Source organism: Schistocerca serialis, chromosome 7, assembly GCF_023864345.2.
Source record: "Schistocerca serialis cubense isolate TAMUIC-IGC-003099 chromosome 7, iqSchSeri2.2, whole genome shotgun sequence".
Classification (NCBI taxonomy): Eukaryota; Metazoa; Arthropoda; class Insecta; order Orthoptera; family Acrididae; genus Schistocerca; species Schistocerca serialis.
In genome coordinates, this window is record NC_064644.1 from 32,115,199 (window position 1) to 32,132,720 (window position 17,522).

The window sequence follows — 17,522 nt, forward strand, 5'->3', positions numbered from 1 at the left end:
CTACCAATGCTAAAAGCACAGATGTTGAACAAAGTTTTTAGTATATTCATCCAGAAATATTACAGGCTATGTGCTGTAAAATCCCTAACTAACTTTCACTTCAGTATTAAATAAATTCGACATTAGGTATTGTTGGGTCATGCCCACTCGTCTCGTATAGAAACTGCGTACCTAAGGGATACTGCGTTCTCGGAATGCTATGCAACAATTCAAGCAAATAACATTAGTAGTTTTATTTTTATAGAGCAGATTGACAATACTTATCTGCAATGTACAAAGGTGCCGCAAGCGATGGGCGACATGCAACATAAATTCGAGTCCTTGCCATACACTATGTTCAACAGCAAGCAAGTCTGTGACAGTTTGTGGATCACTACTAACTGTTCTTGTAGCACTGTCTGCTAGGCCGTGCTATGCTCCAAGAATACGTTCCACTAATGTCCGACCGAGGCAGTTTTTTCTTTTCTTTATTGTATTTCAACGCCCCTTATGGGGCGGGCTGGCAGCAGCATAGGCGCCACTCTTCTGCCGAGAGAGACTGACGTGGCACCGCGGGCGTTGTCTGGGTCAGATACCGGGGAAACATCAGACAACATCCGAAGCCCAATGCTTTGAATACGAGGAAGTTGTGGGGGGTACGGGTAGGCACTGTTTCTCTAACAAAAGCCTTTTCTTTTAACTTTAAAATATTACCACTTTTAAACTTGATTTTAAAACAGAGTTCACTATTCGTTATCATGAACAAGATCCCAAATACAGTTTGTTAATGAAAGTTCGTGAAATATTGTAATAGACCAAAGAACAGCTCTCAGAATCTATTTACAACGCTTAAAACTCAAAATACCTTTCTAAGCAAAGGAAAAAATTACAAATGGTAAATCCAAGGACAAATAAAAGATTCTAACGCCACATTGCAATACCAACATTTTCGTAGATGCGACCTGTGATCTCTACAGGCAATAAAAAGTTTATCACGAAATTTTTAATTAAAAAACCCAAATGCAATGAAGTCTGATTACTCTCAACGTATACTCAAACCTAGTAGCCTCTACGATACGCACCGTAACACAAAATATTTTCCTTCCTTTTAAACCCTTTAAACCATAAACATCCTTACATGTGATCCATACTACCGCCACCGAATTATGACAACTAATTAAGCATAAATATTATAATTTCCCAGGTATGTAAAACTTTTCCTTTCAAGACAAAAAGAAATTAATCTTAAGCTCAGTGGTTACATTCATTAAAAAATATACAATACATACCTTTTTATTTCGCCGTGGTCATGCATTGTGGTTCACCGTTCTGTCCTTCAGAATCACATGCGGCAAAGGAAAGGTTTTCCACGATGGATGATACGTTAACAGGGTGCAACCAAGTTACACAACTTGCATACTAGCATTATAGGTGATGTGGATGCGGCTCAGATCTTAAAACGGGCAAGGGAGTAGATGCGGTACTACTAAACACTTCGACTATACCGCACCGCACCAAACAGCAGTACGGTGCTGTAGACAAGAGACAAATCAACAACTGTTGTAAGGCAACATCAGCGAGGCAGTAACATAATATCTGCAGCGCCGGCCGGAGTGGCCGAGCGGTTCTAGGCGGTACAGTCTGGAACCGCGCGACCGCTACGGTACAAGATTCGAATCCTGCCTCGGGCATGGATGTGTGTGATGTCCTTAGGTTAGTTAGGTTTAAGTAGTTCTAAGTTCTAGGGGACTGATGACCTCAGATGTACACAAGAAGTGAACTACAGTTAACACAATTCACAAGTGTCCGAATGTAAAGCTCCACAGTCAATCTTTCCCTTACTGCAAACGCTTAACAGTACCTCCGTAGTTCAGTCGTGGACTCGATTACTCGTTACAACTGCAGATAAGTCTAATACACTGAGGTCCGATTTTGGTTTCTTAATAAGACAAGCAATAATTCGGTCCTTTACTTGGATCCACCTTCGATCCAAAACAGTCATTTACCTTAAAGCAGCTAAATAGATGACAATGCCGATATCAATGCTCTCCTCCCAAGCAGCGCTCTATGCAGTACCGAAGCAAAGCTTACATCACTCACAAGTCAGATTTACGAGCAACATTCTAGAATTCTTATGTTCACCTCATAAACCAAACTTGCCGTAATTCTTCGTCGGAATCCAAGGGCAGAACCAGGAAATCATTCTCAGCCGTTGAATGACGACACTATGATCGTCATCGGGACAATACCGGCCTTCCACACACTGGGATCTTCGAGCCCACGGAGTTCCATCCCAGCCGACTGCTTCTGTGGGACCCACCGACCAAGCTCCCTTGCTCGTGCAGAAAGCAGCCAACTCGCCAAAGATAAGCGGTGACCAAAGACTCCAATCCGATTTCGATATTGACATCGCCGCGAGGACTGAGAAGGCGGGTGGTTAAAAAAAAACAAAAAACAAAAAAATGAAATAGCGAGCCGTACCGGCTCACAGACAATATGTACAGAACATGGAGAAAATGTTCAAATATGTGTGAATTCCTAAGTGATCAAACTGCTGGGGTCATCGGTCCCTAGACTTACGAGCTACTTAAAGTAATTTAAACTAATTTATGCTAAGAACAACACACACACCCATTTCTGAAGGAGGACTCAAACATCTGGCGGGAGAGGCCACGCAGGTGGTGATATGGCGCCACAAACCGCGCGGCCACTCTGCGCAGCGGAACATGGAGACATTTAAAAACAACACAAAGGAAAAAATACTGCGAAACAGACATATAAAAGGGGAAACATAATGGAAGATAGCGTAAAAAGGGGGTGACTAAAAATGGTGATAAAAATCTAAATTCTCTACACGAAAAACCACACACTGTGACGATTAAAAAAAACACAAGGTGAAGCACGACTGGAGCATAAAAGTAGCGATGGGTGGCGGAGCACATAACAATCACTGACAGCAACACTATGTACAAGTCCAGCACATCATTAAAATCGCAGCTCTTGATGTCACAGGAGAACAGCACTAAACACAACACTGTCCTAGCATACCGATGACAATGAAAGAAATGAAAGGATCTGCCAGGGGAATGGAGATGAGGAAGAAGGGAAGAAAGGGGGAGAGGCAGTGCTAGAGGGGGGAAGAGGGGGGAGGCAGGCGGGAGGCGCACCGAAGGGGGATGGTGGGCACGCAGAAGGGGGTCGGGGAGGGATGGACGTGGTAGGGAAACAATCGAGGAGGGAGTGCAGAGACAGGGGTGAAGGAGGAAAATCCACTCTGGGAGAAGGAGGGGAGAGGTAAAGGTGCTGGCCCTGGGAAGGGGAGGGGGCAAGGCCAGGCTACAGTTGGTAGGAACGGTAGATGTCACAGCAAAGTTCAACATCTGGGAGGGGGAGGTGCTGGAAATTGCGTTGATGAAGGAGATGGATGGTTTGGAGATGGAGAGAAGGAGAGATACAGCGACAGAGGCTCGGCAATGAGGAAGGAAAAAACAAGGGGGTACAGACAGTGTAAAGGATGTGCATATGTTGGAGGAAAAAAGGAGGTGGGGGAAGGGGATGAGATCATACAGGAGTTGTGTGGGGGGAGAATGGCTGATACAGAAGGCAAGGCAGAGGACATGATGTTCTACGATTTGGAGGATTTTTTAAACTGGGATGGGGGGCACAGATCCAGACAATGCTGCCATGCTGCCATAGGATAAGACAGATGAGGGATTTGTAATTGTGCAGGATGGTGGAAGCATGCAATCCCCATGTCCAGCCAAACAGAAGTTTCAGGAGGTGGAGGCAGGAATGGGCTTTCTGCTGGATGGTCAGGAGATGAGGGGTCCAGGGTCCCTGTGAGGTGACCGCCGAGGGTGAGGCCAAGGCATCTCAAGGTGGAGGTGAGCTGGATGGGATGACAATAAGTGGTTACATAGAAATCATGGAGATGGGAGTAGCAGGTGGTGTAGCCTATTATGATTGCCTGGGTTTTGGAGAGGTTAATATGAAGGAACCACTGGTTACACCAAGTGGTGAAATGGTCAAGGTGGGCTTGGAGCGTGCTTTGGGACCATTGAAGGGCAGGATAGAGAGGAAGGAAGGCGGCATCATCAGCATATTGGAGGAGTTGGATCAGTGCAGCTGGCTTGGGCCTATCTATGGTGTATAGGAAGTAGAGGAGAGGGGGAAGGATGGAACCCTGGGAGACTCCAGCAGTGGGATAAAAGATACAGGTGTCATGGAGGGTGACATAGGAAGGACAGTAGGAGAGGATGGAAGCGACCAGAAAGACAAAATTGATAGGTGGGGCTTAGGTTTGAAGTTTAAAGAGGTGACCAGGATGCCACATGTGGTCTTAGGCATTTTGGAGGTTGAGGGAAACAAAAATGGTGGAGCACCTGGAGTTAAGCTGGAGGGAGAGATGGTGGAAAACGTCAAGGAGTTGGTCTTCAGTGGAGAAGGAGGGTCAGAAACCACACAGGGTAATAGGAAGGAGGTGGTGTTGATTATGGTGGCGATGGGTACAGCAGGAGAGGATAGATTCAAAGACCTTACTGAAGATGTACTTGAGGCAGATGGGATGGTAGGAAGAGGCAACGGTAGGGGGTTTGTTGGATTTGAGGAATAAGAGGATGCAGGAAGTCATCCACAGGTCGGGGTAGGGGCCAGCAGAAAGGATGGCGTTCTATAAATTGGTAAGTACAGTCAGGAAGGAGAAGTGGCACTCTCTGAGGTGGTGATAGGTGATACAGTTGTGACTAGGGGCTATGTTGTGTTTTGACTGGAGGATACGTTTAATGTTGTGTGCTTGATTGGAGTGTTTATGTCAGAGGGGCAACTGCCCTAAGTATTGGAGACTGGGAGCAAGTGAAGCGACTGAGGTGTTGGCGCATTCCATGATGGTGGGGATAAGGGAATAATCAAAGCAGAGATCATCAGGGACAGAGAAGACCTCAGAAAGGTTGGAAGCAAAGTGGTTGGCTTTACTAAGGTTGTCGAGAAGTGGGCAGTCGTTATGGAGAAGGGGGTAATGGGGTGCTGAATGGGAAGACTGACCAGTATTTGGAGGAGTCAATAGGGAGGGTGGCATTGAGTTGTGTACAGGCTGGCGCCAGTCCCAGCATTTCTATGCTACAATGGGGTTCCCAGCGGGTAGATGTATTTGCCAGTGGCATTGGGGTGTACCCCTGTCATGAGTTCGCAGGAAGGAGCATTAGAGGCAGTGGGATTCGTGGAAGATGAGGACAGCCCTCAGAGGGAAAGTGGGAAGGTGGGGGTGGATGGGTTTAGTGGGAACGTGGACCTCCTTGATATCAGTAATGGCCTTCTGAAAGGAGGACGAGGCATAGATGATGTCATCAGGATGGTGATAGGTTAGAGGGTGGCTTTCGACCTGGGTGGTGAAGGATTCCCAGTAGGCATCCTGGTTGGCATGATGGTAATCATGGACTACCTTGGGAGGGGGGTGCAGGGTGGGGAGCCGTAGGTGGGTGGTGAGCAGACATTATGGTGACAAGGATGAGGAGCTGGTCGCTACCTGTGGAGTCAATGGTGATATTCCCAAGGAGTTTGGCAGAGGCAATGACAACATCAGGGGTGGCGTTGCTGTGAAGGGGAAAAATGTCACTTTGGATTGTGAGGAGGAACTGATGCCACTGCTAAAGAGTAGCAGGGTAACGGCTATGGATGTTGATGTTAGCGGCAATCACATAGGTGGAGAAGGTGTGGTCACTATGGGAAATGAAGTCGTAGGAGATAGGAGCAGTGGAGTGGACATAGATGGTCGCACAGGTGATTGTGAGGGAGAGGATGAAGACATTGAGGACCTCACAAGTCATTGAAGAGGGGTTGTGGTTGGACAGGGATGTGCTTAAGGATGGCAATGGCGACTCCACCCTGCACTCGGGGGCCAGGAGCATCAGTTTGGTAGAGGATACCAGGAGAGGTGTGGATAGTATGGTGGGGCTGGAGAGAGGTTTCGTCAAGGAGGGAGATATCGACCCGATGGTGGAAGAGGGAGTTCATGAGTAGGTATTTGTTGGTGTGGAACGAGCAGATGTTCTGTAAGAGGATGTGCACTCATGCAGTGCCATGAATAGAAGAGAGGGTGTGTGGAGAGAGGGAAGGGAAGAGGCTTAAACTAGGGTGTCGAGGTGGGTGAAGGTGAGTGCGAGTAAATGGCGAAGGCGTTGATGTGAAAGACAGAGCAGGCAACAAGGAAGATCTGTTGCAGGGTGTGGTGGCATTGGAAAGGGTGAATGTTTTGGAGGACTAAAGTGAAGAACAGATGATGTCTTCAGCTGTGGGGAGTGGATGTAGGGAATTGTTGGGGTTGATGGGGGGGATCGATGGCACAGGCAGGGACAGTAAGCTCGGGTGTGGCAGGAGGGGGCTTACCTACACACCTGTGGGAGTAGGTGGAATGAGGGCCATTGTAGGTGTTACAGGAAGAAGGAGTGATGAAATTGGGGCAGTTTTGGAGAAAATGGGAGGCCTTGCAATGGGGAGGGATGGGGGGGGGGTTGCAATTGGGGTCAGGTGATCATTATTGTCACGTAGAGGAAGGTGTAAGTAGATGAATGACGAACACTAACGTCACTTAACGAAGCTTTGTTCAGCACTTGCTCATACAAGAGCGCGGAGAGAACTGCCTCCGGCCAGAACACATACGGTATATATACAGGTGCAGAACATTCCAGTACAATGATTCTTGCCATTTGTGGATACTTCTAGAATGTACTCGAACCGAATATCCAAATTAAAATGTTTCAGTTCAGGTGAGTTTTGAACTCACGACCCTCCATGCAACAATCTAGTATCATAACCACTACACAATTTTTTTGTTGATCTCGTTTTTGTTCTATATTGTTCGTTGAATTTGTTCGTGGCAGACCTCCGATGACACTCGTTCAGGTTGTTCGTTGATCAGTTCACCCAGTTTTTTATTACAGAGGGTAGCTAAAGCCTGTGACCGAACACGCTGAGCTACCGTGTCGGCAACTACGGCGACTGCGCTACTAGGCTCTTTCTGCGATATTGCTCCCTCCTTAAGAGAACAGCGTCTCGGTGTTACGTTCTCCTAGTCCGGGAACGAGTCATCGGTCCTGCGTACTCCGACTCCCAATGACTGATGTTCGCCCTGGCCGCTACGTTCTTCGGTACCCTTCCACTTGTTGCCTGTCGCTGGAGTGTCGAACTTACCCTGGGTTCTAGGATCATTACCGGGCTTCATTCGAAAAATGTGGACCGTATCATTGATCTTTCGTCGTCTTGTGTTGAGGTCGAAATCTTCAACTTTATACATTACATCAGACAACTGTTTTACAACCTTATAAGGTCCAAAGTAGCGCCTGAGGAGCTTCTCAGAGAGACCTACCTTCTGAAAAGGAGTGAAGATCCAGACGAGGTCACCAGTCTGGTAGACAACCGGGCGGTGGCTCGTGTCATACCTTCGGCGATCGTTTTCTTGAGCCTGCAGCATGCGGATTCGAGCTAACTGCCGAGCTTCCTCAACTCTGGTTAACACCTGGCCGATGTAATCGTTATCCACGTCATCAGGATGTAACAGAAACACTGTGTCCATCGTTGTAGTCGCCTCATGCTTATTCACCAGGAAAAATGGCGAAGTCCTGTGGTGTCTTGTTTGGCGGTGTTGTAGGCAAACATCACGAAAGGTAGCACCTCATCCCAGTTGCTCTGCTCAACATTGACGAACACAGATAGCATGTAGGCCAAGGTTTTATTATGGCGTTCAGTAAGTCCGTTTGTTTGCGGATGGTAGGCAGTCGTCATGCGATGAGTAATGTTGCACCGACGGTTTAGCTCTGTCACAAGATTCGATTGAAAAACTTTCCCGCGATCCGTAATTAACGACCTTGGGGCACCGTGTTTTAATACAATGTCTTCTACGATGAATTTGGCTACCTCGAATGCTTCGGCTGTTTTCACAGCTTTTGTAATGGCATAGCGCGTCAGATAATCAGTGGAAACAATAATCCCTGTATTGCCACTACCAGACGTTGTAAATCGTCCGAAGAGGTCAATCTCAACATGCTGGAAAGGCGTTTCGGCTGGTTGAATTGGTATGACTCGGACAGGTGGTTTCTAAGGAATTGCCTTTCTCCTCTGGCACTCTCGACAGTGCGACACATAGTGACGGACACTCTTAAATAAACCTGGGCAGAAAAATCTCTCGCAGATTCTGTCGTAGGTCTTAATGTCCGACCTCAGGTGTGTCATGGAATTTCTGTAGAACATCTAAGCTTAAGTGTTTAGGAATCAGTGGTAACCACCTCTTTCCAAAAGGATCAAAGTTTTTCTTGCAAAGTAATCCATTCACTACCTTAAATGGTCCTTTCACATCCTCTGACCGATTTAGGGCAAGCATAATTTCAGATATCTTGGCGTCCTTCTTGCGCTCAGCAGAGAGATCCTGGAGTGTAGCGAGACAGTCACTATCTTCATCAAAGTCTTGATGGCCTTGCACAGGATTTCTCGAGGGACAGTCAGCATCTTGGTGTTTCCTTCCACTTTTGTACACTACTGTAATGTCATACTCTTGAGGACGTAGTGCCCACCTGGCGAGTCGTCCTGTTGGATCCTTAAGACCTGTCAACCAACAAAGTGAATGATGGTATGTAACAACTGTGAATGGCCTTCCATAGAGATATTGTCGAAATTTGCACGTGGCCCAGATCACAGAAAGACATTCTCTTTCTGTATTTGAGTAGTTAATCTCGTCTTTTGTAAGTGTTCTAGAAGCATAGGCTATAACCTTCTCTTTTCCATCCTAAATCTGCACCAGAACAGCGCCGATCCCATACCCACTATCATCATACAGACCGAGTACAGGGTCAGTCGCCAGCGCTTTTCGCAGCACATCGAAATAATATTGTTAAGCATCACCCCAGATAAATTTTAGCATCGGCTTTTAACAACTCTTGGAGTGGAATAACTCTGACACAAAAGTCTTTGATAAAACGACGGTAATAATAATAGAAAATAATAGAATCCGAGGAAACTTCTCACATCTCTAATACTTTTAGGAATAGGAAATTGTAGTGTAACGACGCAAGTTTTATATAAATGATTTTCTTTCGACATATGACCATGTGCAGACTTCGTCATCTACGTCAGTTACAACACACTTCAAAATTATTTAAATTCTTTTTACATTGTCTTTGAATGGTTCTTGAACGAAACTGTAAAACATCATCATTTGAGTCGTATGCGATGAATTACGTCACTCAGTCCAATTTGTTTGTGCAAACTTTTTCCAATTTAGATGTCGTTTTGCTTCTTCTCAGAAATTATAGTAATGCAAGTTATGTGATTTAACAAATATTAGAACCACATTGAGTAAACTTTCCAGATTCAAACTCGCGATGAACGTTGTCACAATTAATAATATTGTCAAATAAATTAGTAATTCATTAACATAATTCTTCATAAATAAATTCTCGGAACAGGCATTTCAACTTTGGTAGCATCCACTAGTTTATTATCTTCCTACATACAGACGTGAACCTGAGCCTTGACAAGATTGGACTGACCATTTAGATGATTAAACTTTCTATGACATCATTGCTGTAGAAACATTACAAATTCTTATTTTTCCAGTTTTTAGAAGCACGACGCAACAACTCGGTTTCAGAATCTTCTGTTGCTCTTTCGCTGTCGACCCGCGACGTGTAATGGCCAGAAATTTTCTCTCTGGTCCCGGCAGTGAAGATGCTGTCTCCGTTCGTTGCGCCGCCCTTTCCGTACATGAAACATAAAAACTTAAATACAAAACTTCAGGCAATTCACAACTATTACAAATATTACCAAAATACATACAAAAACACTAAATTAACTTATATTCACCTGCAAACTGGGCTGATACTGGTGGATGGGTGGCGCTTCAATTTCGCGTCCCACTACAAAATACCGTTATAGCTCTCACATTTTCTGGGTCTGACCGCACACCTACGTTTGACACAAGGTGCCCAAGTATTTTGATTTCTTTTGCTCCATAGAGACACTTCCTTAGATTAAGTTTCTGTCCGGCTTGTTGGAGATACTTAAGAATGGCCCTCAGTCTTCTTATGTGTTCACCATATGTGTCTGAGAACAATATAATGTCATCTAAACAACAAAGACACATCGTCCACTTCAGGTGCCTTAGAAGATTATCCATCATTAGTTCAAAAGTTGCTGGTGCATTGCACAAACCAGACGGCATTATCTTAAACTCATACAGGCCCTCAGGGGTGATGAATGCAGTTTTCTCACAATCAGCCTCATCTACTTCGATCTGCCAGTATTTTGAGTACATGACCATGGTTGGGAAAAACATAGCCCCTTTCAGACAATCTGGTGTATTGTCAATTCGTGGAAGAGGGTAAACATCCTTTTTAGTTGTCTTATTAAGCATCCTGTAATCAATACAAAAGCGCCAATTGCCATCCTTCTTCCTGACGAGACCCACTGGTGACGACCATGGTCTCTGAGTTGGCTGAATGTTGTCATTCTTCATCATTTTCTCTACCTCGTCGCGAATTATTCGATGTTCCATTGCTGACACACGGTATGCTCTCCGGCTTATTGGTTGACGGTCTTCAGTGCTATTCCGGTGCTTCACCATCGATTTGTCTAATCTGCTCTTCACCTATGGATTGAAGCATTCAGAGAACTCTTGAAGAGTGGCAAGTAGCTTCTTCTGTTGTTCCTTAGTGAGATTCGGTGATAGGTGGGCTAGAAGATCTCTTCTCTTAACGGTAGCGCTAATTTCGCTCACAGAGTCGGAGGTTTCTATGACGCTCAGCTATTCTGCAACAAACGGCTCAGCGTTTGCTACACATATGTGGCTTGGAAGGACCTGCGGTTATCGGCGACAGTTCACTATCCACAACTCACCGAATCCGTGCTTAAACGAGACGACAGAGGCTGGGATGACCAAGTTATTCTCCAGTGGTATGCTTCTCTTACATTCCACAAGAGAGAAGGAGGGTGATACATAGGTGCGTGCGATAAACCCCTTCCCTCGAAAATTTCTCTCCTTCTTACCTCCTCCGTGTTACCACAGATGGGGTGTCATTGATATCATTTGTACTAAGATTGCAGAACACAGGAGGTGCCTACGCAGAAAACAGCACTTAAGCCATGAATCCATTATCTTGAGTTTGTAATAAACTCTTAACGAGGAACTGATACTGTATGAATAATAAAATTTTCTGTTATTTCTTTTATACGGGATACCACTCATTTTTTATTAGCAAAGTACGAGAAACTGCACTATTATATTCCACTTTAAGAATCACAAATCATTTCAGTTCTTCGCACGTTCGTAAATAATAATGAGCTGTCTATTTGCATAGTTACCATCAAATTGTTTTCAGTGAACACATAGTGTGGCGAAGATTTCTCGGGCTTCCAGCCGGGTGGCGGTGTCTTCAAACTGCGACGTTTCGACGAGTGACATACTCATCATCTTCTGTCGAAGTGCGGATGCCGGTCCCTTTATACCTGCGGTGTGCCTCCCACCACCTGGCCGCGGGAGGCTGGGTCCAGAGGAGCCGGCGGGCGAGGTGGAGGGGGAAGCGGGTGCGCCGTTCGTGTCTCCGTCAGAGCATTCTGATCGCGTCTCGTGAGCTGGACGGTTCTTGTTGCGTTCCTGGCGTATTGCGGCTAATGCTGGATTCCAGGCCGCGCTCAGTTGATAGCCTTCGTCCCTGTTCACAAGGTTCTCGTGGACCCGTATTTCTATTGATTCGCCGACCGGAGTGGCCTAGCGGTTAAAGGCGCTACAGTCTGGAACCGCGCGACTGCTACGTTCGCAGGTTCGAATCCTGCCTCGGGCATGGATGTGTGTGATGTCCTTAGGTTAGTTAGGTTTAAGTAGTTCTAAGTTCTAGGGGACTAATGACCTTAGAAGTTAAGTCCCATAGTGCTCAGAGCCATTTGAACCATTTTTCTATTGATTCTTTAATGACGCTATCCCAATAGCTCCCGGCTCGGCATAGCACCCTGGTGTTTTCGAAGTCAAAGGTGTGATTTTCTTTGATGCTATGTTCAGCTATAGCAGATTTCTCTATCTGTCCAAGTTGATCATGCCTGATGTGTTCCTCGCACCTTTTAGAGATGCAGCGCTGCGTTTGACCAATGTACTGCACACCACATTCGCAGGCAATGCTGTATATACCAGGTGTGTTTAGTTTGAGTGGGTCTTTAGCTGAGCCCAGCAGCTCTTTCGTCTTCGGCGGTGGTCGGAAGACAGTATTTATGTTAGATTTTCTTAATAGCCTCCCGATTTTGGCTGATGTGGGCCCCAAATATGGAAGAAAGGAGAGTCTCTTGTTAACTTCCTCTTCCTGAAATTTGTCAGCCTGTCTCCTCTTGAAGGCCCTGCCAATCTGTGTTTCACTGTACCCGTTTTTCCGAAATACCTCTCTTAGGTGGTGTAATTCGTCTGAGAGGCTTTCTTTGTCACAAATGACGTGCGCCCTATGCACCAAGGTGGTCAGTACTGACTGGCGTTGCGCCGGATGGTGGCAGCTGGTTGCATGGAGGTACAGGTCTGTGTGCGTCTCTTTTCTATATACTGAATGGCCCAGCGTGCCATCCGCTTTCTTCCTGATCAGTATGTCCAGGAATGGAATACAGCCATTCTCTTCTACTTCTACTTCCACACAGTGTGTTGTGGGGCGATCACTCTGTTGCAGAAATAATTAAAAAGCCAAGATCGCATAAACACTGTTTACTAGAGACCGGTTTCAACACTCTAAAAGTGCCAACATCGCATGTGAGTGTAGCTTAACATGTATAAATCATTTGGATATAACGATACACGAGGCAGGCCAGATGATCTAAAATCATTGTCACAGAAATAGTGTGACGCCGACTGTTGCTGGTCGAGCTGAGGTCATGTGTCATATAGTTTTCTCTTCTGACTTCGGTTTTATATATCTGATGGAATAGTATGAGCATGAGAGCAGTAGTTTTTTAATTTTTGTTTCTGTGACAGTGATTTTATATCAGCTGGCCCTGTCATGTATCGTTATATCCAAATGATTTATACATGTTAAGTTACACTCAGATCCGATGATGGCACCTTTAGTGTGTTGAAACCGGTCATCTAGTAAACAGTGTTTAAGCGATCTTGGCTTTTGAATTATTTATACAAATTGTTTTCAGTTGCATGTCTAAACAACCACACACTGCTAATTAAGTTGTCAACGGATACCGACCAAGCAAGATAACATATCTGTCTACCGAGACTGTCGAACCAGCTCTGATGTTGCAGTCGAACCACTTCGGCCGCTTTCCAAGTTAGGCGCGATCCGAAGATCTCCGAAGTCCTACGTCTGCCTTTTCATTTAACAACTGTTTAGTGTTCTGCTGATAATTAACACTTTCGAAATAATGGAATGATAGCCTGCTGTTGAGAGATGCTTTTACATGTAATGCGACTAAATACTCTGTTTCGTTTTTCTAATATTAATAACAGAAGATAATCATTTTGGCGCGGAAATTCCGAACGCAGCAGCCAATCGCGGAGAAGGACCACAATTTAGGCATTCGTTCTCACGATGCCCGTACCGACCAAACCATCTGTCGTCGCTGCTTCACACCACATCACGTAATCTTGCCACTGCTGCCTTCTCAACTGTTCTAAGAAGAGCTTCTCGTATGATGGCTGTGAAGCTAGAAAAATCACAACATGCTCTAACGACCATCCAGCATTTGTGAACTGCGCTACTGGAGGAACAGAGTGCGTTGCTGCATCAAGTTCGTACCAATCTTGTGGCCACCACAGGAGCACTGTGCAGAGCATGTACTGGCATCCAGTCAGGTTATTTTATTGTCTCTGAGTAAAAGTGTCATTTCTCTTTCATTACGAGTTTATTTCAGTTAACTTCTGTACTGTATTACGCTCAAACTTCCATAGAGGTATGTCACTTAACAGTCGCACATCTTGAAAAAGCTACATTCGTCCTTGGGCTTTGTACGCGATTATGTTTGATTGTCATTACTACACTGCTGGCCATTACAACTGCTACAGCACAAAGATGACGTGCACCAGACACGAAATTTTACCGACAGGAAGAAGATGCTGTGATATGCAAATGATTAGCTTTCCAGAGCATTCACACAAGTTTGGCGCCGGTGGCGACACCTACAACGTGCTGACATGAGGAAAGTTTCCAACCGATTTCTCATTCACAAACAGCAGTTGACGGGCGTTGCCTGGTGAAACGTTGTTGTGATGCCTCGTGTAAGGAGGAGAAATGCGTACCATCAGGTTTCCGACTTTGATAAAGGTCGGATTGTAGCCTATCGTGATTGCGGTTTATCGTATCGCGACATTGCTGCTCGCGTTGGTCGAGATCCAATTACTCTTAGCAGAATATGGAATCAAATGGCTCTGAGCACTATGGGACTTAACATCTGAGGTCATCATTCCCCTAAAACATAGAACTACTTAAACCTAACTAACCTAAGGACATCACACACATCCATACCCGAGGTAGGATTCGAACCTGCGACCGTAGCAGTCGCGCGGTTCCGGACTGCAGCACCTAGAACCGCGTGGCCACAGGGGTCGGCAACATGGAATCGGTCGGTTCAGGAGGGTAATACGGAACGCCGTGCTGGATCCCAACGGCCTCGTATCACTAGCAGTCGAGATGACAGGCATCACACCCGCATGACTGTAACGAATCGTGCAGCCACGTCTCGAGTCATCAGATGGGGACGTTTGCAAGACGACAACCGTCTGCACGAACAGTTCGACGACGTCAGCTCGGAGACCATGGGTACGTTTACCCGTGACGCTGCATCACAGACCAGAGCGCCTACAATGGTGTATTCAACGACGAACCTGGGTGCACGAATGGTAAAACGTCATTTTTTCGGATGAATCCAGGTTCTGTTTACAGAATCATGATGGTCGCATCTGTGTATGGCGACATCGCGGTCAACGCACATTGGAAGCGTATATTCGTCATCGCCATACTGGCGTATCATCCGGCGTGATGGTATGGGGTGCCATTGGGTACACGACTAGGTCACCTCTTGTTCACATTGACGGCACTTTGAACAGTGGACGCTACATTTCAGATGTGTTGCGACCCGTTGCTCTACCCTTCATTCGATGCCTGCAAAACCCTACATTTCAGCAGGATAATGCACGACCGCATGTTGGAGGTCCTGTGCGGGCCTTTCTGGATACAGAGAATGTTCGACTGCTGCCCTGGCCAGCACATTCTCCAGTTCTCTCACCAACTGAAAACGTCTGGTCAATGGTGGCCGAGCAACTGGCTCACCACAATACACCAGTCAGTACTCTCAATGAACTGTAGTATCGTGTTGAAGCTGCATGGGCAGCTGTACCTGTACACGCCATCCAACCTCTGACTCAATGCCCAGGCGTATGAAGGCCGTTATTACGGCCAGAGGCGGTTGTTCTGGGTACTGATTTCTCAGGATCTATGCACCCAAATTGCGTGAAAATGTAATCACGTGTCAGTTTGTAATGTCTCTTGCAGCGGTCTCTCCGCGATATTTTCAGAAAATTTATAAATTATATAACTCAGTACATATCTCGAAATATCTCTTCTTATCTTACCGATTCCTAAACTTTAATATACGATGATTATCAATGCAAAGTAGTTTAAAGCCCTATTATTCCTTGGAGCGTCCATTTACTCCATGGAACAGCTTCTCTACTATCTATGTTACCTCATGTGAAAAGAATGAAGGAGATCTTGCCGATTAGCCGTGAAAGGAGGAGGATGTATATGTATGTATTGTTGAGCTAGTCGCCATCTTGATGAGACTCTGTATGAGAAGGAATTTAACACATGAACTAAACTAAAGTAAGTGTGTTCGCGTATTATTTAACTGATTATTATTGACAGTGTCTGCTTACTACGCTGTGTTGCACGGGATCAGTGGGGAACGTCTGATTTACACTGGACGAACCTGCCGTTTTGTTTGCTCAAGATATCCAGTTTATTACTTCAAATAAATAGGCTAACACGGTCTTACCAGCAGATCTCCGGTCTTCCCCATGTGATCACCGAAAGTTAATAATTATTATAAATGTTTTCAGGAGATCGACTGACAATTTTCGTCACACCGAGACTTCGAAATTGCTTCACTGCCTTATGGAATTTAAGTTAAGCTCAATTTAATCAGGATAGAACAGTATTGAACTGTGTGAATGTGATAAGCCTGCTTTGTGAATGAAAATTCCCTTAATATACGCATGTTTTTATTATCCTGGTCAGTGAAGCTAAATCAGGCCGGTGTGAGAGAGGTTTTTTAAATTTTAGATCCCTCAAAAAATATTAAAAGTCCTAGTATAATATATTTGTCCAATGAATACCCGTTTTTCATTTGCATTTCTTCTTGGGGTAGCAACTTTTATGGCTAGTAGTGTAGTATGATTATTAAAATCTGAGTCGTCTGTGGTTAATTATAAATACGAACTGGGGAGAAGGAGGGGGAGGGGGGAGAGATAACCCGTTTATTACGGTGGGGGCGGGAGCAAACATTAAACAGCTGTGATACCCTGTCCGTTTGGAGCCGAATCTTCATCGGTACTTGAAACGGAACCATTACAGCTGACCTCATTGGACCGTGAGACCAGGTGTCATCTCTTTCGTAAATAATGGTTTGACAACAGGACAAATCCTAGTAGAAATGTCTCCATCGAAACCTCTCGGGAAAGGGATTCGTTCCCGTGGAAAAGCACGCGTCGAATTATCCCGCGAACGCACGTATACGCTCTGAATTTCGAGAGCGAGTCGCGCCGTTCGCAGGCTGGGAGCACTGTACGCGGGTGTTTATGTTTGTGTGCGTGCGTGCGAGGGCGAGTGCGGACGCGGTTTACGACTGCGGCAGTGAATTTGGCGCGACGCGAGTCGCCTGCGGTCCGCGCCTAAAACAGCGCTGGCGGCGCACAGTGCTGCTGCCCCGGCTACCTGCCTGCCTGCCTGCGTGGGCGGCCATCATAAAGCGATTTACAGAGCGCCCACCGCAGCGCCACCTGCTGTGTCTGCGGTCGCCGGGCCTCGCCTCGCCTCTCCGCGGCTGCTGCGACCGCTCCAGCACAACAGCGGCCTGCTTGCTGCACGCTGCTGCTGCTGCCGCGGCTACAGCTGCCGCCCCGCACACCCCAGCTCACCTCTTTCCACACGCAGCACAGTGGCGACTCTCTACGCCGTTATAATATCCTCCAGAAACCCTTTGTGTCGCACTTGCGAAATCTATTTTTCCTAACTGAAAGATGGTCCCAGTTGTTGTTGTTGTGGTCTTCAGTCATGAGACTGGTTTGATGCAGCTCTCCACGCTACTCTTTCCTGTGCAAGATTCTTCATCATCCAGTACCTACTGCAGCCTACATCCTCCTGAATCTGCTTAGTGTATTCATCTCTTGGTCTCCCTCTACGATTTTTACCCTCCACGCTGCCCTCCAATGCTAAATTTGTGATCCCTTGTTGCCTCAGAACATGTCCTACCAACCGGTCCCTTCTTCTCGTCAAGTTGTACCACAAACTCCTCTTCTCCCCAAT